This window comes from Hyperolius riggenbachi, chromosome 10 (assembly GCF_040937935.1).
Source record: "Hyperolius riggenbachi isolate aHypRig1 chromosome 10, aHypRig1.pri, whole genome shotgun sequence".
Taxonomy (NCBI): Eukaryota; Metazoa; Chordata; class Amphibia; order Anura; family Hyperoliidae; genus Hyperolius; species Hyperolius riggenbachi.
Genome location: NC_090655.1, coordinates 150,730,392 through 150,753,982, shown reverse-complemented (window position 1 = coordinate 150,753,982; position 23,591 = coordinate 150,730,392). Strand labels below are relative to the sequence as shown.

The 23,591-nt window shown below is 41.3% G+C and overlaps 1 protein-coding gene across 3 annotated transcripts in view; it reads right to left on the bottom strand.

Moving 5' to 3' along the window:
- LOC137536563 (GRIN2-like protein) overlaps positions 1-23,591 on the bottom strand; it is a 296,606-nt gene that overhangs the window by 92,236 nt on the left and 180,779 nt on the right. For 2 of the 3 annotated variants that reach the window (XM_068258805.1, XM_068258807.1), the window contains one exon: positions 573-624. The exons of the other annotated variant lie outside the window; for it this stretch is intronic. The gene's annotated coding sequence lies outside the window, so the exon portion shown is untranslated. The remainder of the gene's footprint in view (positions 1-572; positions 625-23,591) is intronic. 3 annotated transcript variants of the gene reach the window in all.

The window sequence follows — 23,591 nt, the reverse complement described above, 5'->3', positions numbered from 1 at the left end:
TATTTATGCCACAATGTAATACTATTTACATTTGATTTGTCCTTTTATACTATGCTATAATAAACTGTGCAGTCCTAATGACATGTTGCTATTATACCTGTGCATTTTCTAGATGTGTTACTGAAATATCTGCAACTTTCAGTTGTATATCATAAATGCATATTTTAAGGCTATTGGTTCTACTTATTACTATCACAGGAACTGTAGTGTAGTGTTTTAAAAACACCATTGTGTGCTTTCTTACTTATCTGCATTGTAAAAATTATCTAGCATTTCATAAAAATTAAGCCTTTCATTATTGTTCATTATAAATGTTTATCACATCTGCAAAAGTACAATCTCTTTTTAGTAATGTCAAGGTCTGATCACTACTAAACAACAGCTGTGATGGAACAATGGGAAAACAATTGTTCTTCAATGTTTCCAATTATGTTCCGCAAGCTTTAAAGTACACAGAACACACTGTAGAGTAAATGTAAATGATTGATGTACTGATGTTCCAGAATCAATGGAGTTTAACAGTATGACTTTGAAACTACCCTCTATATTATCCTTAAAATAATAGTCCTTACCTTGAGTTTTATTGATGACACAGTGAAGTCAGAGATGGGAGACGTGATTTTCCTTGGAGAAAAGGAGGATATTGTCTGTGACAGCTGTGAGTGATGCTACTGTGGGTGATTTTGTCCTTGCGGACGAGGAGGGAGTGAGAGTGAGAGTGCTTCCACAGGTGCCCACATGTCCCTCCTCCTTTCCACCCTCTCTGTGTACTGGGGACAAGATGGTGTTACAGGAGGAGGAGGGAGATAAGCTAGCGTCTCAGATGATTATAGGGAGGAGCGCAGAATAAAGACGAGGGATGAACAGCATGAAGTGCAGGTCAGGGAGACACGAGTTTCATCACAGTTTACAAAGTGTAAGTGAGCGATGCACACAAATGCACATATCGTTGAATAGAATGTTATACTAATACATAGATTACAGTACTGTGCAAATGTTTTAGGCAGAATTAAGAAAAAATGCTGTAAATTTAAAATTCTTTTAAAAATATACATGCTGTTTATTCTGATCAATATACAAAATGCAAAATGAGCTTAAAAAAGAAAAATCTAAAACAAATCAGTGTTTGGCATGACTACCCTTTGCCAGTTGTCTTCAAAATAGCATCATTTCTTATAGGTACACTTGCACAAAGTATGGGTCTTTGTAGAATTATACTCTGGTATATCATTAACCAGTTATACCAAACAGGTGCTAATGATCATCATTTTCACATGTAGCTTGAAAACACAGTCATTAACTGAAACAAGAACAGCTTAAAACTGGAAAAGAAACAGTCAAACTCTGCTACCAAGCATGAGCATGGGAGCAAGACACAAGTTAGTTATATTATCAGCAAGGGATCTCTCAAGAAAATATTTCAAAGTAGACGGAGCATTAATGGGAAATGTTGCGGACCGTAAACTCGGTAGTTAGTCAAGGAAACTTTGAGTAACACATGAACGATACATTATGTTTAGTTTCCATCTAAACTGAAACATGTCCAACACTCCCATTAGTTCCAGTGGCTACTCTATCTACTGTCCAGTGGTACATGACATACAGCCAATGTTATTAAGAACTATCGTCAATGCAAACAAAAGCAAAGTGTCTTGAAAGTGGTATAATCTACACAAAACCTGAATCTCAACATCATTGAGTGTGGGATCACATGAAGGGACAGGTGGATATGAGGCAGCCTATATCCACAATCCACATAAGATCTGTGTTTTTCCCCTCAAGTTGTTTCCAACAACCTATCTGCCGGGGAACCTCCTTAACATTATGATTCTTTTCGGATTTTAGGGTCTAAAAGTGGTGCAATTGTTTCCATTACCTTCATTTATTTATTTTTTTTAACTAATAATAGTGCTAAGAATTTTTATAATAAATACACAAGCAGCTACTTTTTTCAGTGCAATACGATAAAGTGTACCTGAGACGAGTACACTAAAAGATTTTATACTTACCCGGGGCTTACTCCAGCCCCATGAGCACTGAAGTGCCCCTCGCCATCCTCCGGAGTGCCCTTGTTCGCCAGGTATCGGTCCCAGTAATCTGACTCAGTTCTGCCAGTCAGCTCTTCTGCACTTGCATGCGCAGCAGAGCATGACTGGCGCGGCTCAGACAGTTCCCGAAACCGAAACAAGGTGCTCTGGAGGACGGCGAGGGATACATAAAAGTGCATAGAGGAAGCCCCGGGTAAGTATTCAAATCTTTTAATTTGCCCATCTCAGGTCACCTTAGGTTTCCTTTAACAAAAACAATTTGCTAATACTTAGGAATAACTTACTAACAACAGTGCTAAGAATTGTGGTAATAAAGACACACCTGCAGCTACTTTTTTCAGTGCAATAAGTTAAAGTGTATCTGAGACGAGTACACTAAAACTATTTTATACTTATCTGGGGCTTCCTCCAGCTAGTCTAATGTAATCAAAACTTAATGATAAGGCTACAGTGTATTAGCATGCAATGTGCGTCTGTGTATTACTTTTGTTTTATATTCCAAACTGTTTCTTTATTACTTTCAAAACATTTTTGTTCGTTTTTTTGCATTCAAAACTTTTTTTATGATGGCCAGGTGATAAGTAGCCTTCATGCTGCAAGCAACTTGTCGCCTCGAATAAGGCTATGGTCCTTTTTCTGGAGACAATTTTTCATCTTCTGTTTAACCAATTCAGCCCACTGGCATTATGTGGTCGCAGAGCAGTTAAAGAGAAGATAAAAAATTATCTCCTAGGGTATATGCCACTGCACTTGACAATGAGCAGGAGACAGTTCGAGGCGGCGACTGTCTGTTGTGCTGCTTTGACCAGCTGCAATGTAGATACACTCCCTTCCATGTGTATCCTACAGCGCTGTGAGCATCTGAGAGCTTTATACATCTGAGAGCTACACCTGATTCCAACATTGGGTGATGGCTATGTATTCACTATCTTGTGAATAAAACTGCGAATTGAAAATCTTCACTGCTGGTCGATTTGCTTAATACCCCCCCCCCGAAATAAAAACACCACACATTAGAGACTATAAACCATGTGCCATATAGGGTGGATGCATAATACAAGGAGTCACTGAGATACAAACAACCCGCTGATCATGTCGCTTTTTGTTGCACACTCCCTTCCTGCACTCACTCAGTTAGTGTGTAAATGCAGAATATTGTGCAGAAGAAAGAAAAAATACGTACAATTGCTCAACAATATGTATCAAACCTCCCAGGTGCTAGCACTGGTAATAATAAACCACCCCAAAATACAGAACACCAACACCAGTTTAGCTGCACTCATAAGAGAGAACCATTTATTGCACAAAAATATGCTTCACTGTTTGAAAAATTTGAGCAAAAACCCCCAATAAATATAGGGTATAAATTGCATAAATCTAAAAATGACAAGATCAAATTGGGGCCCCAATACATCTGACAGAGAAAAACCACTCACATCGCCACTCACTCATAAATATGCAGGGATGGGAATTAATTCCAGAGATGCAATAAATTATGCAGTGATTAGTATCACCAATTCATCATGATTAGCTAATCAAAAAAAGGGCTTTCTTCTGAAGTAAAGTGCACTTTTAGATAGAAAAAAACTGCATATGCAAAAAATAGTTCCTATCAAGGAAATCCTATATATGAATCAAGCAATCTTCCATTATACCCATATAGTCCATGTGAGATGGTTAGCAGCCTCTCTGCATCAAAAACAATGTAGTACTGAGGCAATGTCCCAATAAGGTTTACTTGTCATAATAATGATAAAAAGCAGCATACGACCTGGTAGATGAAAAAATCACTTAAGGGCAGCTTAACCACGTGCCGATCAGCATAATTGCAAACTGTATGTGTGATTATCAGTCCTTGCCACACAATTCCTTATCCAGTTAGCTGATAGCGGTGATATCCCTTCCAGACAGTTCACATAGAAGGTAGCTGGACTGCAATGTGCATTCCCCTCAGCACTTCATACAAGTATGCAGGCTACTGCCTATTTCCACTTATCTGTATACTGTGCTCTGCTGCCATAGGATGTAGTAAGCAGGGGATAACAGGTAACCACCACGTGGGAGCTGCCCAAACATTCAAATCATCCAGGACGCACACCAGCAGCGGCCATCGCTAATGCATTTCACCCCTCCCTTGGGGCTTCTTCAGAGCGTGCTGCGTAGTGACGTATGTGTTACTCTATCCTTATATACAAAAGTTCAGCTGATCATGTGATATTTGAGCCAAGGACTCACTAGTGCCATCTTGTGGACAAAACGTTTATTACATTCATTTTCAATGATTTCTAAGAAAGGTTTCTCTGCTGACCTCTCTGCTGCCATCTAATGGAAAAAGATATTAATACACCTACAAAGAGGAAAATACTAAATATCAATATATTAAATATAGTCACCAATCCTAGAAACCCACAAACATACAACAATGTGGCTTATATACCTATGATCAGAAGTCTAATCCTATGCATATTTTTACCAAAGTAGCTAAATAAATGGAATAACCACACCAAAGCTCCCCATTATAAAAACACTTTTAAATTTAAATCCGAGTTTAATCCCGCGGGGCCCAACGTGTCGAGGACATAAATCCAAAAGCTTTCCTTTTTAGTTAATTGTGTATCCAGATCAAAACGTCTCATATCTGGTACAAGTCTATAAATGCCTCTCACCCTCAGCCCAGCGGGGTCAGACCCATGGAACTTCTCAAAATGCAACGACACAGGAGTAGGCTTCCTCTTCCTTTCCTCTTTAGGTTTTTTGTGCTCTAAAATGCAACGAATATGCTCCTGTATGCGGACCTTCAATGCTCTAGTAGTCTTACCTACATAATGTCTCATACAAGGGCATGTAAGCTGGTACACCACAAATTCGCTGTCACAATTAATATGTGACCGTATCTCATATTCCTTGCTATTATCAGCATTTTTAAATACTTTATCTTCACTCACATAATCACAAATAGAGCATTTTTTGCATTTATGCATACCCCATCTTGGTTGCAACCAAGAGACATTTCTCTTTGGCCGTAATTCTGAACTGACCAAGGCATTTGACAAATTTTTATTTCTTTTTGCCGTAATAACTGGTCTTTGACCGACTATCCTCGCAATTTTTTCATCCCTTGTGAGGACATGCCAGTATTTATTCATAGCCTCCATCAGAAAAGGCCAATGTGGGCCATATGGAGTAATCATTCTTGGATGTTCACATCCTTGCGTTTTCTCTTCCTCCACTTTTTTTACTAATAAATTCTCTCTACTTGTGTTGAGAGCTCTATGATAAGCAGATTTTAACAACCCATTAGGATAACCTCTCATCCTTAGTCTTTCTTTTAACTGTTTTGCTTCACTTTTAAATTCTTCCAAAGTGGAACAATTCCTGCGAATGCGCAGAAACTGTCCCACTGGAACTGCCCGTATCTGTGCCGGATGATGAGCACTTTTGTGATGTAATAGTAAGTTACCAGCCGTCTCCTTTCTATAAGTTGATGTAACAAGCCTACTTCCCTCTCTCTTTAAATTTATATCCAGAAACTGAAGTTCTTTCTCTGAAAAATTATAGGTCAAAAAGATATTGTATGTGTTTACATTTAATCTTTCCACAAATGCTGTTAATTCAATCTCAGTACCAGTCCATATCATGAACGCATCATCAACATAACGAAGCCAGAGGGCGGCATGCTCCCGAAACGCACTGTCCATCCACACCACCTCCTCCTCCCAAGCTCCTAGGTGTAAACAGGCGTACGCCGGGGAGCACGCCGCCCCCATAGCCACGCCCCGTCGCTGTCGGTAATACCGATTTTCAAAAAGGAAAAAATTGTTCTCCAACACAAATCTAAGCATCTCAAGTACAAACTCATTGTGCATGTCAAGGTCTATATAGTTTCTCTCCAAAAACATCTCCACTGCTTTCAGTCCAATCTGATTCGGTATTGAGGTGTATAAGGATTCAACATCCAGACTTACTAAAATAGCATTCTCAGGTAATTGTAACCCATTAATTTTGTTCAGGAAATCCATTGTATCCAGAACAAAGGATGGTAATTTCATATTTATCGGTTTTAATTTTTGATCAATCCACTGTCCAATTTTCTCTGTTGGGCTCCCTATCGCAGATATTATGGGTCTTCCCGGGGGATTTTCTTTATTTTTATGTACTTTTGGGAGGATATATATAGTAGGAACTACATATTCCTTCACTTTTAATGCCTTTAATTCATTTTCTGTGAGTACCTGATCCAAGTATCCACATTGTAGTTTATAATTTAATCTATCAATCAAATCAGGAAAGGGATTAGATCTAATTTTTTCGTAACATTCTGTATTATTAAGCTGTCTATATATTTCATCTACATACATTTTTCTAGGCATGACCACGATATTTCCACCCTTATCACTTTTTTTGATGACTATTTCCTCATTGCTATTTAATTTTTTCAGAGATTGTCGTTCAGCATACGTCAAGTTTTTTGGGGCCTGAATTTTATCTTTCCATTGCTTTATATCATCCTTTACTAGTTCATTAAACAGGGATACTGACCTATTCTGTTGAATGGATGGGATAAATTCCGATTTTGGTTTCATTTTTGTATGGGCAGGTAATGGTTCAAAACCCAACTCCTCTTCCTCCACCCCCTCTAACAATTCAAAATCATCTATGTCCATGAAACCAGCTTCATCACTTATGGAAGATGTCTCTTCAGTATCAAAGATACTTCTTAACAAAATTTTCCTCAAATATAATTGGAGGTCCTTATATATTTCAAAATCTCCCACATCCTGTACAGGACAGAACGTAAGACCTTTATTCAATAAAGATAAATCGTTAACATCAAGGGCAAAATCCGACAAATTTATGACATTCTCCAATTGTGAGTCTGCCTGTTCTGACACAGGTATTTTTACTGTTACGTTTTTTTGTTCTTTTCTTTTTGAGTGTCCCCGCCCCCGCCTCCCTTTTCTTGAAACCAAAAATGAAACCAAAATCGGAATTTATCCCATCCATTCAACAGAATAGGTCAGTATCCCTGTTTAATGAACTAGTAAAGGATGATATAAAGCAATGGAAAGATAAAATTCAGGCCCCAAAAAACTTGACGTATGCTGAACGACAATCTCTGAAAAAATTAAATAGCAATGAGGAAATAGTCATCAAAAAAAGTGATAAGGGTGGAAATATCGTGGTCATGCCTAGAAAAATGTATGTAGATGAAATATATAGACAGCTTAATAATACAGAATGTTACGAAAAAATTAGATCTAATCCCTTTCCTGATTTGATTGATAGATTAAATTATAAACTACAATGTGGATACTTGGATCAGGTACTCACAGAAAATGAATTAAAGGCATTAAAAGTGAAGGAATATGTAGTTCCTACTATATATATCCTCCCAAAAGTACATAAAAATAAAGAAAATCCCCCGGGAAGACCCATAATATCTGCGATAGGGAGCCCAACAGAGAAAATTGGACAGTGGATTGATCAAAAATTAAAACCGATAAATATGAAATTACCATCCTTTGTTCTGGATACAATGGATTTCCTGAACAAAATTAATGGGTTACAATTACCTGAGAATGCTATTTTAGTAAGTCTGGATGTTGAATCCTTATACACCTCAATACCGAATCAGATTGGACTGAAAGCAGTGGAGATGTTTTTGGAGAGAAACTATATAGACCTTGACATGCACAATGAGTTTGTACTTGAGATGCTTAGATTTGTGTTGGAGAACAATTTTTTCCTTTTTGAAAATCGGTATTACCGACAGCGACGGGGCGTGGCTATGGGGGCGGCGTGCTCCCCGGCGTACGCCTGTTTACACCTAGGAGCTTGGGAGGAGGAGGTGGTGTGGATGGACAGTGCGTTTCGGGAGCATGCCGCCCTCTGGCTTCGTTATGTTGATGATGCGTTCATGATATGGACTGGTACTGAGATTGAATTAACAGCATTTGTGGAAAGATTAAATGTAAACACATACAATATCTTTTTGACCTATAATTTTTCAGAGAAAGAACTTCAGTTTCTGGATATAAATTTAAAGAGAGAGGGAAGTAGGCTTGTTACATCAACTTATAGAAAGGAGACGGCTGGTAACTTACTATTACATCACAAAAGTGCTCATCATCCGGCACAGATACGGGCAGTTCCAGTGGGACAGTTTCTGCGCATTCGCAGGAATTGTTCCACTTTGGAAGAATTTAAAAGTGAAGCAAAACAGTTAAAAGAAAGACTAAGGATGAGAGGTTATCCTAATGGGTTGTTAAAATCTGCTTATCATAGAGCTCTCAACACAAGTAGAGAGAATTTATTAGTAAAAAAAGTGGAGGAAGAGAAAACGCAAGGATGTGAACATCCAAGAATGATTACTCCATATGGCCCACATTGGCCTTTTCTGATGGAGGCTATGAATAAATACTGGCATGTCCTCACAAGGGATGAAAAAATTGCGAGGATAGTCGGTCAAAGACCAGTTATTACGGCAAAAAGAAATAAAAATTTGTCAAATGCCTTGGTCAGTTCAGAATTACGGCCAAAGAGAAATGTCTCTTGGTTGCAACCAAGATGGGGTATGCATAAATGCAAAAAATGCTCTATTTGTGATTATGTGAGTGAAGATAAAGTATTTAAAAATGCTGATAATAGCAAGGAATATGAGATACGGTCACATATTAATTGTGACAGCGAATTTGTGGTGTACCAGCTTACATGCCCTTGTATGAGACATTATGTAGGTAAGACTACTAGAGCATTGAAGGTCCGCATACAGGAGCATATTCGTTGCATTTTAGAGCACAAAAAACCTAAAGAGGAAAGGAAGAGGAAGCCTACTCCTGTGTCGTTGCATTTTGAGAAGTTCCATGGGTCTGACCCCGCTGGGCTGAGGGTGAGAGGCATTTATAGACTTGTACCAGATATGAGACGTTTTGATCTGGATACACAATTAACTAAAAAGGAAAGCTTTTGGATTTATGTCCTCGACACGTTGGGCCCCGCGGGATTAAACTCGGATTTAAATTTAAAAGTGTTTTTATAATGGGGAGCTTTGGTGTGGTTATTCCATTTATTTAGCTACTTTGGTAAAAATATGCATAGGATTAGACTTCTGATCATAGGTATATAAGCCACATTGTTGTATGTTTGTGGGTTTCTAGGATTGGTGACTATATTTAATATATTGATATTTAGTATTTTCCTCTTTGTAGGTGTATTAATATCTTTTTCCATTAGATGGCAGCAGAGAGGTCAGCAGAGAAACCTTTCTTAGAAATCATTGAAAATGAATGTAATAAACGTTTTGTCCACAAGATGGCACTAGTGAGTCCTTGGCTCAAATATCACATGATCAGCTGAACTTTTGTATATAAGGATAGAGTAACACATACGTCACTACGCAGCACGCTCTGAAGAAGCCCCAAGGGAGGGGTGAAATGCATTAGCGATGGCCGCTGCTGGTGTGCGTCCTGGATGATTTGAATGTTTGGGCAGCTCCCACGTGGTGGTTACCTGTTATCCCCTGCTTACTACATCCTATGGCAGCAGAGCACAGTATACAGATAAGTGGAAATAGGCAGTAGCCTGCATACTTGTATGAAGTGCTGAGGGGAATGCACATTGCAGTCCAGCTACCTTCTATGTGAACTGTCTGGAAGGGATATCACCGCTATCAGCTAACTGGATAAGGAATTGTGTGGCAAGGACTGATAATCACACATACAGTTTGCAATTATGCTGATCGGCACGTGGTTAAGCTGCCCTTAAGTGATTTTTTCATCTACCAGGTCGTATGCTGCTTTTTATCATTATTATGACAAGTAAACCTTATTGGGACATTGCCTCAGTACTACATTGGTATTGTGCAGAAGAGGCTGTGCTCTCACCTCTCCGCTGGAGTCCAGTGCTATGCTTCCCCCTGTTGGCTCATTACTTGCTCTAGTGCCCAGCATCTCCTACTGCATGTAGCATGATTACACACTTCATGAGGAGAGCCAGCACTAGAGGGAGCAGAAAACAGACAGGATGGTTACACAGGCACAGCACTGGACTCCAGAGGGGAGCACTCCAGAGCACAGCTCTTCTGCGCTATTCTCTGCCTTTACACACTGGACTGGGGGAATGCAGGAGGGGGACAGGAACAGATAGTGGGAGTAGGGGACAGAGGGAGGCAACACGTGAGACAGAAGGAGGTACAGTGGGACCGAGGGACGCACAGAGGGGCACACACAGAGCCAGATCTTCCACAAGGCAGTTTAGGCAGGTGCCTAGGGCCTGGAGAGAGTCTAGGGTCCTGTTTATGCTAACCCCCAACAAAACTTGCCAAAAAAGCTAGGTGGCCATAAAGCATGGGCCCAAAGTCGTTGCTTGCCTAGGGCACCAATTCACTTTAATCCATCTCTGGATGCACAGAGCGTTGAGGTGGCACAGGGGGACTGAAGGTGGCACAAGGAGACACAAAGGGAGACAGAAGGAGGCACAAAGGCAGACAGAAGGAGGCACAGGGGACAGAAGGTGGTACAAACAACCTTGGGGGCATGGCTTTGTCCAGGAGGCAGGGCTTAGTTCAGGGGGTGCGGCTTAATCAGAAGCTTGGCGCCCCCCTGGACCAATGGCACTCCAGGCAGTGGCCTGTAATGCCTATGCCTGAAAATGCCCCTAATCAGATGGATATAGATTGTCTATCTAAATTATTACCAATCTAACAGTGTTGTAACGATAGGTGTCAGCAACCAGAGAGAGCATCTGATTCTTGGTGATCTGCAGTATCCCCAAGAATACAGATATACCTGATTATTGGGGATCTGCAGAATCGCCATTAATCAAATATGTCTAACCTCTAGACAGCTGAGTGTGTAAGTGTTTTGGTGCAACAGTAACCTTTGGACCACCGGGGTAGCAGGTGGTCCAATAAGTAGAGAAGACTCTACTGCAGTCAAGGACACCTGGAGAGGGAGTCCTAGACTGACAAGGAGCAGTGTCCCCTCTGTAGAGCAGGGGACCCCTGCGGGAAGGCTGAACACCCTGAGGGAGGGTGACAGCCAGAAGGTCAGACAGGCCGGGACGGCAACAGTGTATCAGATATGCAAGGTACTAAATCAGAGAACAGAAGAATAGTCAGGAAAGCTACAGGTCATAACACATATCAGAACAAAGTCTAGTCTGAGGTGTGAGGTCCGTGAACTCAACACACTGGAACTATGCTAGAGAATAACACAGATGATATACAGTATTCCTAGTCTAGGGTGTGAGGGCCGTGATCGCAACACACTGGAACTATGCTAGAGAATAACACAGATGATATACAGTATTCCTAGTCTGGGGTGTGAGGGCCGTGATCTCAACACCCTGGAACTATGCTAGAGAATAACACAGATGATATACAGTAACTGGCTAAGTGTGGATTCCCAGGTCCTCCTGGTTCCACCACACTGAAGGATCTGACTAAGGTCTGAGTGCTAACACATAGGCATTCGCAACGCCAGACAACCAGCAACTGAACAGCAGGAGATATATACAGTATAGTAAAGCGCCGCCCAGCTCCCATCAACCAATCACTGACTGAGCAGGAATCAGCTGACCGCCCTGATCAGCTGATCTTCCTCCTATTGGTATAAAGAGCTTGTCTTGCAGCGCGCACACGCGTAGCTCTCCATCTGTGTGCACTACTAGTTCCAGACAGCCCAGACACATGTTGCTGCGGGGAAACCGCCGCACTGGACGCGGAATCCGCCGCCTTACCGTTAGAGTGGGGCCGAACCTCCGATTTTCGGTTCGCGAGCCGGGTTCGCGACCCTTCGCGGAAAGTTTGGTTCCCCGAAAAGTTTGCGAACCGCAATAGACTTCAATGGGGATGCGAACTTTGAAAAAAAAAAATTATGCTGGCCACAAAAGTGATGGAAAAGATGTTTCAAGGGGTCTAACACCTGGACCCCCAGGTGGGGGAGTGGGATACATGCCAAAAGTCCCCGGGAAAAATCTGGATTTGACGCAAAGCAGCGTTTTAAGGGCAGAAATCACATTGAATGCTAAATGACAGGCCTAAAGTGCTTTAAAACATCTTGCATGTGTATACATCAATCAGGTAGTGTAATTAAGGTACTGCTTCACACTGACACCCCAAACTCACCGTGTAACGCACCGCAAACAGCTGTTTGTGTAGTGACGGCCGTGCTGGACTGGTGCGCACCATGGCGAGAGTGCAGGTTTTGGTGGCTTTACAGCCCATATGGTCGCCTGGCTGATGTAGCTGAATGACAGAACAGGTATACAGTGGCGGGTTCACTGAACAGAACAGGTATGCAGTGGCAGGTTCACTGAACAGGAATACAGTGGCGGGTTCACTGAACAGAACAGGTATGCAGTGGCGGGTTCACTGAACAGAACAGGTATGCAGTGGTGGGTTCACAGAACAGGTATGCAGTGGCAGGTTCACTGAACAGGTATACAGTGGCGGGTTCACTGAACAGAACAGGTATACAGTAGCGGATTCACTGAACAGAACAGGTATGCAGTGGCGGGTTCACTGAACAGTACAGGTATGCAGTGGCAGGTTCACTGAACAGGTATACAGTGGCGGGTTCACTGAACATAACAGGTATGCAGTGGCGGGTTCACTGAACAGGAATACAGTGGCGGGTTCACTAAACAGAACAGGTATGCAGTGGCAGGTTCACTGAACAGGTATACAGTGGCAGGTTCACTGAACAGGTATGCAGTGGTGGGTTCACTGAACAGGTATGCAGTGGTGGGTTCACAGTACAGGTATGCAGTGGTGGGTTCACAGAACAGGTATGCAGTGGTGGGTTCACAGAACAGGTATGCAGTGGTGGGTTCACAGAACAGGTATGCAGTGGCGGGTTCACTGAACAGGTATACAGTGGCGGGTTCACTGAACAGAACAGGTATACAGTGGCAGGTTCACTGAACAGGTATGCAGTGGTGGGTTCACTGAACAGGTATGCAGTGGTGGGTTCACAGTACAGGTATGCAGTGGTGGGTTCACTGAACAGGTATGCAGTGGTGGGTTCACTGAACAGGTATGCAGTGGTGGGTTCACAGTACAGGTATGCAGTGGTGGGTTCACAGAACAGGTATGCAGTGGTGGGTTCACAGAACAGGTATGCAGTGGTGGGTTCACAGAACAGGTATGCAGTGGCAGGTTCACTGAACAGGAATGCGTGGTGGGTTCACTGAACAGGTATGCAGTGGTGGATTCACAGTACAGGTATGCAGTGGTGGGTTCACAGAACAGGTATGCAGTGGCAGGTTCACTGAACAGGTATGCAGGTATCCAGTGGGCTCACTGAACAGAACAGGTATGGTGGGCTCACTGAACAGAACAGGTATGCAGCCAGGAACAAGCTAAGCCTAACTAATCTTTCCCTATGAGAGACAGTCTGCAGCAGCTCGCCCTACTCTCACTAACGCAGGCACACGAGTGAGCGTAATGGCCGCCGCTGCCTGCCTTTTATTAGGGGGGGAGTGGCTCCAGGGGCTAGTGTAGCCTAATTGGCTACACTGGGCCTGCTGACTGTGATGTAGAGGGTCAACGTTGACCCTTATGGTGCATTATGGGGCGAACCGAACTTCCGCAAAAGTTTGCCTGCGGGACGCGAACGCGAACCACTTAAGTTCGCATGGAACCGTTCGCAGGTGAACCGTTCGGCCCAACTCTACTTACCGTCAGAACATGCGGCGGCCCCCACGCCATTCTTCCCATGTGCACCATTAGTTCCAGATAACCCAGACGCATGCTGACGCGGACAAACCGCCGCATCAGACGCGGAATCAGCCGCCTTACTGTCAGAACATGCGGCGGCCCCCACGCCATTCTTCCCATGTGCACCATTAGTTCCAGATAACCCAGACGCATGCTGACGCAGACAAACCGCCGCATCAGACGCGGAATCAGCCGCCTTACTGTCAGAACACGCGGCGGCTTTTCCGCTATTCATCACAAGTGTATTGCTGGTGCGAGTTGGTAGATTGGGTAGATCAATATCAGATATGATATTGGTTGTCTAAACTATTACTCTAACAGTGTATTGCTGCATTTAGCATGTTAGTGACCTGGGCCAAGTAAAAAAAAGAGTCTCATTTCCATCATCACTGATTCAGTGACTCATTAAACAGTGGAGCCGTGGAGTAAACACTGACACTACTAATAAGGCATTCATGTACTGTAAAAAGGGTGCCACAGTAATTTGGGCACCTGGAAAAGCTGCTCGTGGAATATTGGTAAAATTACCGATATTTCACTATAGTCAGTTGCTAATTTTGATAGTAAAATATTGGTAATTTTTACAGCTTTTTTTTTTTTTTACTGACACCTAACCATGTTCTCCCACGGGCACTCCCTCTACTGATGTCTATTCCTAATCAACCTCCCGCCGCAATATATGCCGATAGTTTACACTAAATCTAACACACACAAACCCTCCCTTTACTGATGCCTAACCCTAATTGATCTCCCCCATCGCAAAATCCCCCGACATCTGTGCTACCTTTGCCGCTGCTGCTACCAGTCCGATGTCCGGTGCCCTCATTTTTTTGTTGGCACCAGCTATTGCCAGGCGCTGACAATAGCCGCAATTTTGCGCTTACCATCAGAGTTTGGTAACTCCGAAGCCCCCAAATTACCTGCTAAGGAAATTAGCATTGTGATCAGTGCGGCACTTGCGCCGAAATTACCTGCATTCACGTATTTGTTATCACAAGTACAGTGGTCGGTTGCATAACGCACATGTTATAATGAGTGTGAACTGCAATGGAGACTGGATATAGACTTTAATACAAAAACCTGCACGAAGCAAGTTAGAGTAAAGCAATCCATTACAACACAGTACTGTCAACAGGCCCATGTAATTGTATAGGTAGTGAGTTGACATGCAGAATTATTCTTCAATGCAACTGAGCACTGTGAATTAGTCCTGAGCCTTAGAGGTTATGTGTGGATTAGCAGTGCCACCCACAGCACACTCTCGGCTATAACTGCTGGTAGATCTGAAACATTTGCTTAATCATTTTTAAAGAATAATTCTCCTAGTGGCTTTTGTAACAAATTGAAAACAAAAGTGAGTCTATTGTGTGCTCTCTCTGTTTTCATTCCAAGGTAGTAATTAAAAGCATCAGCTATGCAGATGTAATTAGCAATGGTGCATTAATATCCAGGCCATAGTTTAAAGTGTAATCAAGTAAGGGAAAGAGGGACATGGAAGTTATTGTTAATAGTCTGATGCAGTGTGTCAACATTTACTGCACAAAAAACACACAGTAGAAACAATACAATGATTGATTTGAGTTGTCAATATATTAACCATTTCAGCCCACAGATGGTGTCATGATATGACATGAGAATTGTCTGTAAACAGTGAGCAGACATGGAATCCGATGATGAACACTTTATTCTGAAGCATTTAGGCTCGTACACACGTCTGACTGAAGCCAACGACGGGTCCGTCGGCACCTCCCGCTGGGCGGGTTTTCAGCAGACAGTACAGCGTGTGTACAGTCACCCGGCTGATCGTTCAGAAACAGCCTTATCAGTCCGCCAACAGACTGCACACATGCTGTACTGTCTGCTGAAAACCCGCCCAGCGGGAGGTGCCGACGGACCCATCGTTGGCTTCAGTCAGACGTGTGTACGAGCCTTTTGTAAGCAGAATTACATCCATTGAGTAGCATACAGCTTTCACCTGGCTGTCTGACACCACAACTGACTGTCTCGACCCTCTGACCAGACAGTATATCAGGCTTGTCAACAAACACCTCAAATGTTATCATGTTATACAAGTGATAAGGACAATGCAAGTCTGCTAACACACAACAGAACAATAGTATATCCCCACCTGACTCCAGTAACTCAATCAATGCAGGGTCCAATCACAACAAACAAACAAAGCAGGAACAAAATACATTAACCCATTCGCGTTCCGTCGTTTTCACTTGAGCAATGTTCACCTCCCATTCATTAGCCTATAACGTTATCACTACTTATCACAATGAACTGATCTATATCTTGTTTTTTCCGCCACCAATTAGGCTTTCTTTGGGGGGTACATTTTGCTAAGAGCCACTTTACTGTAAATGCATTTTAACAGGAAGAATAAGAAAAAAACTGAAAAAATGCATTATTTCTCAGTTTTCAGCCATTATAGTTTTAAAATAATACATGCCTCCATAATTAAAACTCACGTATTGTATTTGCCCATATGTCCCGGTTATTACACCGTTAAAATTATGTCCCTATCACAATGTATGACGACAATATTTTATTTGGAAATAAGGGTGCATTTTTTCCGTTTTGCATCTATCACTATTTACAAGTTTAAAATAAAAAAAAAATAGAAATATTTCATCTTTACATTGATATTTAAAAAGCTTAGACCCTTAGGTAAATATTTACATGTTTTTTTTTTTTTTATTGTAATGTTTTTTTTTTTTTTATATTAAACATTTTATTTGGGTATTTTTGGGAGGGTGGGATGTAAACAGTAGTTTTATAATGTAAATGTGTGTTGAGTTTTATTTTTTTTTAGTTGTAGTTTTACTTTTTGGCCACAACATGAGTTTGTTTACATGACGTCACTCTAAGCGTAACATACGCTTAGAGAGACGAATGGGGACGCAACAGCCAGAAAAAGCGAAGCTTCCTAGAGAAGCTGTCACTTTTTCTGCGGGGGAGAGCAATCAGCGATCGGGCACCATGGCCAGATTCACTGATTTCTGGGCTAACTATCGATCGCGCGCTCTCGGCCGCGGGAGCGCACATGGTTCCTGGACGTAGTTTCTACGTCCAGGAACCAAAATAGGTTAAGCAAAAAATACAGTTTTTACATATTCTACATCACATTTTACATATCATACATCACAGATGGTTTTCACCTTATGGACATTTCAGCGCTTCTCCCTTTCATTCCCAAATAACTTTATCACTACTTATCACAACAAAATGATATAATAATAATAATAATAATAATCTGAATATTTGTATAGCGCTTTTCTCCTTTCTGACTCAAAGCGCTCAAGAGCTGCAGCCACTGGGACGCGCTCAGGAGGCCACCATGCAGTGTTAGGGAGTCTTGCCTTGAACTCCTTACTGAATAGGTACTTGACCTAGCCAGGATTTGAACCCTGGTCTCGCATGTCAAAGGCAGAGCCCTTAACCAGTACACTATCCAGCCACCACCTACCTTGTTTTTTGCCACCAATTAGGCTTTCTTTGGGTAGTACTTTTTGCTAATATTTATTTTATCCTTAATGCATTTTAAGAGGAAAAATAAAAAAAAACATTGAAAAAAATGCATTATTTTTCAGCCATGTTTTCAGCCATAATAGTTTTAAACAGGAGGGTGTGTACATCAAGCACCAAGTGAAACCTGATAAATCTGGCTTTGCAAACTTTGCCTAATTGGCTGAATCAGGAGGCATTGTTCATGCAAATTTGCATTTGCTTTCATTTGCCAGAATATGCAGGGTCTTACCAACTAATTACACCGCAAAATTTTGCCCTGTGGGGATTAATCCGCGCATCATTTAGCACTTTACTAGGGGCGCCACGAGGGCGGAGGCCCCCATGACCCCATGAAACGGGGATCCGCATAAACAGAGCTCCAAGCCCTCTCACTCCTCAGAAACCCTGTAGCTGCCCCCTGGAGGGGGGGGGGGGGGAGACGAGACTGAGACGTGCAGACGGCCCCTCCCCCAAGCGCTACCACAGCCAGGAAGAGCCATCCACACCTGCCTCCCAAAGGATAGGTACCTACTTTGTAACGCATTGCATATATGTATGTCATTTAAAAACTGCCATATGAGCTCGACTTGGGAGCACCACAAGAAAGGGGAGTGAAGCATGGACCACCCCAAGCTGGTTAAGGCCTCTTTTCCACTGACGGTTGATAGGCAGTGAAATGCCTCTCAAACTCTCACAACTGCTTGCTGCTGCCTGGTAACTGCTCACTGCTGCCTGGTAACTGCTTGCTGATTCAACTATCCGTGGAATCTTGGCCTAAACTTGGCCAAACTTGGACTAATTGGCATAATCAAAAGGTATTGCTCATGCAAATTTGTATCTGCTTTCGCTTGCCAGAATATGCAGGGTCTTACCAGCTAATTACACTGCAACATTTTGCCCTGTGGGGATTAGTCCGTGCAACATTTAGCACTTCACATGGGCGCCGCGAGGAGACCACCCATGCCCAGGGAATAGGGGGGCAAAGCATGGGTTTCCCCAAGCTGGTTACAGCTCAGGGGTGGCTCCCACGCATCACACCACAGAGGGGGGGGGGGGAGGACAGGCATAGACGGCTCCCTGGAAGAGAGCCATCCACCTCCAAAAGGGACAGAAATGTAGCATATCAACAACAGGAGGGTGTGTGTATCAAGCACCAAGTTATACCTGATATATCTGGTTTTGCAAACTTGGCCTAATTGGCTGAATCAAGAGGCATTGCTCATGCAAATTTGCATTTGCTTTCGCTTGCCAGAATATGCAGGGTCTTACAACTAATTACACCGAGAGGGCTTGGAGCTCTGTTTATGCGGCTCCCCGTTTCATGGGGGCATGAGGGGCCTCCTTGTGGCGCCCCTGGTAAAGTGCTAAATGCAGCACGAACTAATCCCTGCAGGGCAAAATTTTGTGGTGTAATTAGTTGTAAGACCTTGCATATTCTGGCAAGCTAAAGCAAATGCAAATTTGCATGAACTATGCCTCTTGATTAAACCAATTAGGCCAGGTTTCAAAATCCAGATATATCAGGTTTCACTTGTTGCTTGATGCATGCCCTCTCCTATTGTTTATAGTTTTAGAATAAAATGTTCTACTGTGGATAAAAGCCATACATTTTATTTTCCCATTTGTCTCGGTTATTGCAATGTTTAACCACTTCAGCCCGCAGGTGTTTTCACCTTCAGGACGAAGGCAATTTTCCCCTGTCAGTGCTCCTCCCATTCATCCACCAATAACTTTATCACTACTCACCACACGTAAATGATATATACCTTGTTTTTTTTGCCACCAATTAGGCTTTCTTTGGGTGGTACATTTTGCTATGAATTATTTTATTCTACAAACAAATAAACAAACAAACAAACAAACAAACACAGAACACTTATATCGCGCTTTTCTCCTGGCGGACTCAAAGTGCCAGAGCTGCAGCAACTAGGACGAGCTCTATAGGCAGTAGCAGTGTTAGGGAGACTGTCCCAAGGTCTCCTACTGAATAGGTGCTGGTGGTTTACTGAACAGGCAGAGCCGAGATTCAAACCCAGGTCTCCTGTGTCAGAGGCAGAGCCCTTAACCATTACTCCATTCAGCCACTTTTAAAAGCATTTTAACAGGAATAATAAGAAAAAAATGGAAAAAATCATTATTTCTCAGTCTTCAGCCATTATAGTTTTAAAATAAAAAATACTACTGTGGATAAAATCCACACATTTTATTTGCCCATTTGTCCCGGTTATTGCAACGTTTAAAATATTTCCCTAGTACAATGTATGGCGCAAATATTTTATTTAGAAATAAAGGTACATTTTTTCAGTTTTGCATCCATCACTAATTACAAGCGATATGGGCTCAAGGTAATAAGTTGTATAGTAATATACCTCCACAACATACATATTTAAAAAGTTTAGTCCCTAAGGTAACTATCTATGTATTTTTTTAAACTTTCGTTTTTTTATTTATTTTCTTAAACGTGTGTTTTTATTTTTTTCGTTAATGGGCAGAGTCAGTTATTTAGTGTGTATTGTGTTTTTTTTTCCATTGTATGTGTTGTGTACTTTAATTTTACTTTTTGGCCACTAGGTGGCACTAAGCACTCTCCTGGAAAATACCAGGGAGAGCAAGATCTTTTGTTTGGTTCATGAATCAAATACCTCCTGTTTGGAGGCAAATGATTCATTTGCAGGGAATTGTTTGCCTCAGGGGAACACTGGTTCCTCTTCAGCAATCGATTATCTGTAATAGCAGCGGGGAATGAGCCACGTGCAGGCAGATATGCATGCACAAGGGCAGCAACACTGCAGGACTGATATATTCATCCAGATTGCCTTTGAGTGGCGATTTTTGGACAAATATTTTCGTCCAGATTGGCTTAAGTGGTTAAATTATATCCCTAGTACAATGTATGGCGAAAATATTTTATTTGGAAATAAAGGTGCATTTTTTCAGTTTTACGTCCATCACTAACTATAAGCACATAATTTAACAGTAATATACCCTCTTGACATACATATTAAAAAATGTCAGTCCCTAATATATGCAGGTTTAATTTTACTATTTGGCCACAAGATGTCCTCACACATTATTTCCTATTAGCACACTATAAGTACGCAAATGAGAAGTAATGTGTGTCTAAGTTACTTCAGATGTGACGCAGGCATCTCATTGATGCTGACGATCAAGGGGACTTAGAGGGGAGATGAATGGGAATATGAATGGGTTACGTCCCCTCTGCACTTTCTGTAAGCGTACTTGTTATGCTTGCAGAACAAAAAAAATTCACTGTGGCCATCTTGTGGCCAAATAGTAAAACTACATCTACATACATTTTTTAAAAATAAACCCACAAACAATTACATTTAAAATTAACTGTTTACCTTCCAAGCTCCAAAAACATACTCAAATAAAATGTTTAATTTTAAAAAAAGACAATTAAAAAAAAACAACATAAATAGTTACCTAAGGGTCTGAACTTTTTTTATATACATGTAAAGAGGGTATATTACTATTATTTTTTAAATTATAAGCTTGTAAATAGTGATAGACGCAAAACTAAAAAAATGCACCTTTATTTCCAAATAAAATATTGGCGACATACATTGTGCTAGGGACATAATTTAAATGGTGTAATAACCGGGACAAATGGGCAATTAAAATATGTGGGTTTTAGTTATGATAGTATGTATTATTTCAAAGCTATACTGGCCGAAAACTGAGAAATCATTAATTTTTTTAACGTTTTCTTAAAATTCATTTAGGAAAAATAATTCTTAGCAAAATGTACTGTACCACCCAAAGAAAGCCTAATTGGTGGCAGAAAAAACAAGATATTGATCAATTCATTGTGATAAGTAGTGATAAAGGTATTGGCGAATGAATGGGAGGTGAAAATTGCTCGAATGCATAAGGTGAAAAACGACTGAACGCTGAAGTGATTCAGGGTGGCTTCTTTCACCTGCATAGAGAGCAGTTTTGACCACATGTTGTCTGTTCCCAGCAAAATCTTTAGCATTAGCAAGCACTACACCTCAAATCAACTCCAGGCCTTATATTTTCTTCATTGATAATAACATAACAACAGACTTGCCCACACCTGCCCATGAAATAGCCTTTGAGTCAATTGTCCAACTACTTTTGAGCACCTAAAATGAAAGGATTTAGGGGCGTAGCAATAGCCATAGCAACCATAGCAGTTGCTATGGGGCCCTGGAGCAGAGGGGGCCCAGGTGATACTTGATGTATTCACTTTAACTTTCTTGCGTTCATCCACCCTCAGTACGAGTGACTATATGCAGTGTGATAATCTAAATTGTCAATTAATTCATATCCATAGTGTAGGGGAAGGTGGCAAAGCTAAAGAGTGCCTACATCTGAGGGCCCCTTGAAAATTTTGCTATGGGGCCCCATAATATTTAGCTACACCACTGAAAGGATTGTGTTAAAAATGGTTTAGTTACCTCATTTTTATGCAACTGTTTTTGTTCACTCCACTGATTTAAAGCTGAAAGTCTGCACTTCAATTGCACCTGAGTTTTTTCATTTAAAAGTCATTGTGGTAATGTACAGAATCAAAATTTAAAAAAAGTTGTTGTTTACCTCCTTAGCAGTAATCCTGAGTTATAGCTAAGCACAGAAATCCACAGTTTAGAGTGGCAATCCTTTTTGCTTTTAGGATCTAAAAGCTTGTGAAAAAATTCCACGGCTTTTAGACTAAATCTGGAAATAATCATAACGCCAGGGAGGTTAAAGTGTAACTGTCAGGCATAAAATCAAAAATCAATTATTTTTATCTGGTAAACAAGTAATAAGGATGCTAACCAGGCAATCCAAAAGTTAAAAATCACTATTACTTTTTTTGTTGATAAATGATCATTCCCCAGTTTACTTGACTCTTGTTTGGTACATTGCCGCACAAAGGAAATTGCAGGGCATGCTGGGTTGTCTTTTTTTGCTTCTTTACTTTCCTCTTAGACTTAACGAATGCAGCCTGATTGGCTGAAGCCTCTTTCCCTCCTGTTTTCCCCTCCCACACCCATGTTCCTCTCTGATTGGCCAATATTTCTTATGCTCAGACAATGCACTTTTTATTGCAGAGCCTGGGTGGGAGTGCTTGAAGACTGGGGGAGGGCGGGCAATGCATACAGAATCAGGCAGAGGAGAGTAAGGGAGGAAATGGCATCAGGATTTGCTTCAAGATAGACAGGTAAAATGGAGAATCCTAAGAAAGATTTTCTCTTTTTTTCTATAGATAAATCACTAAAATCAAAATATGGACAGTGCAATGCATATGTTATGTAAGTAGAGCAAGTATTTATCTACTTATATATGTGGTTTTTTTTCTGAGATAGTATGGCTGACAGCTCCTCTTTAAAGGGAGTAGGAGTGTAGAGTGATATGGAGGATGCCATATTTATTTCCTTTAAAACAAGTCTTGTGAAGTATCGTGAACGCGAAACTTCACTAGCGGGCGCTACTATGTTAATTAACATATTTACAGTAACTGGAGTTAGAGTTCAGTGGAGTTCCTATTGTTTTTTGAGTGGAGTTCCTATCCAGGCTGTGTAATAGAAAAGAATAGTAGAAAATAAACTCCAAATATTTTCTGGATTTTTTTTTTTATAGGGGATGTCTATAAATATACTTTCCATAGGATACTACATAATCAGATACACCTTCTCCCCTTTAAAAAAACTTCCAAAGACTATGCTAACTTATGGAAGACAAGTAGAGACTACTATTATTTATTTACCGCATGCTTACTACTGAAATACCACACTTTTTACTGCACTTTTTACCAAATGTTCGTAAATGCGAAAAACTCTTTCAGAATTGCTAAAAAAGGAGGAAAATACTGTCAGAATTCTAGCGGTTTTATTTATGCAGGAAAAGTATGTGTATGTTTTAAGTTTTAATGTTCTATGCAAAATTTCATTGTAAACTGTAAAGTTAGAGTACTTTTTTAAGATATTGCTCTGTGACATCTCAGCATATTCCAGGCAGTAAAACTCATAATTGGATTATTTTAGTTAGAAGCCAAAACATTCTTTGTTATTATACAGAGAATTGAATGTGTCGAAAACCAAAACCAATGCCATTTGAAAAGGAAAGGAATGAAGCATGGTTCGCACTGAGCTTTGGAGATCAGGGCTGGCTCACACACAGCACTCCAGGGGAGGGGGGAGGACAGGCGCAGACGGCCCACTCCAGGGCTCACACCACCTGGAATGAGCCATCCACCACCCGCATTGCATTGGTTTTTGACCCTGCATAAGTTGGCATGCGAAAGCGAATGCATATTTGCATGAGCATTGCCTCATGAATAG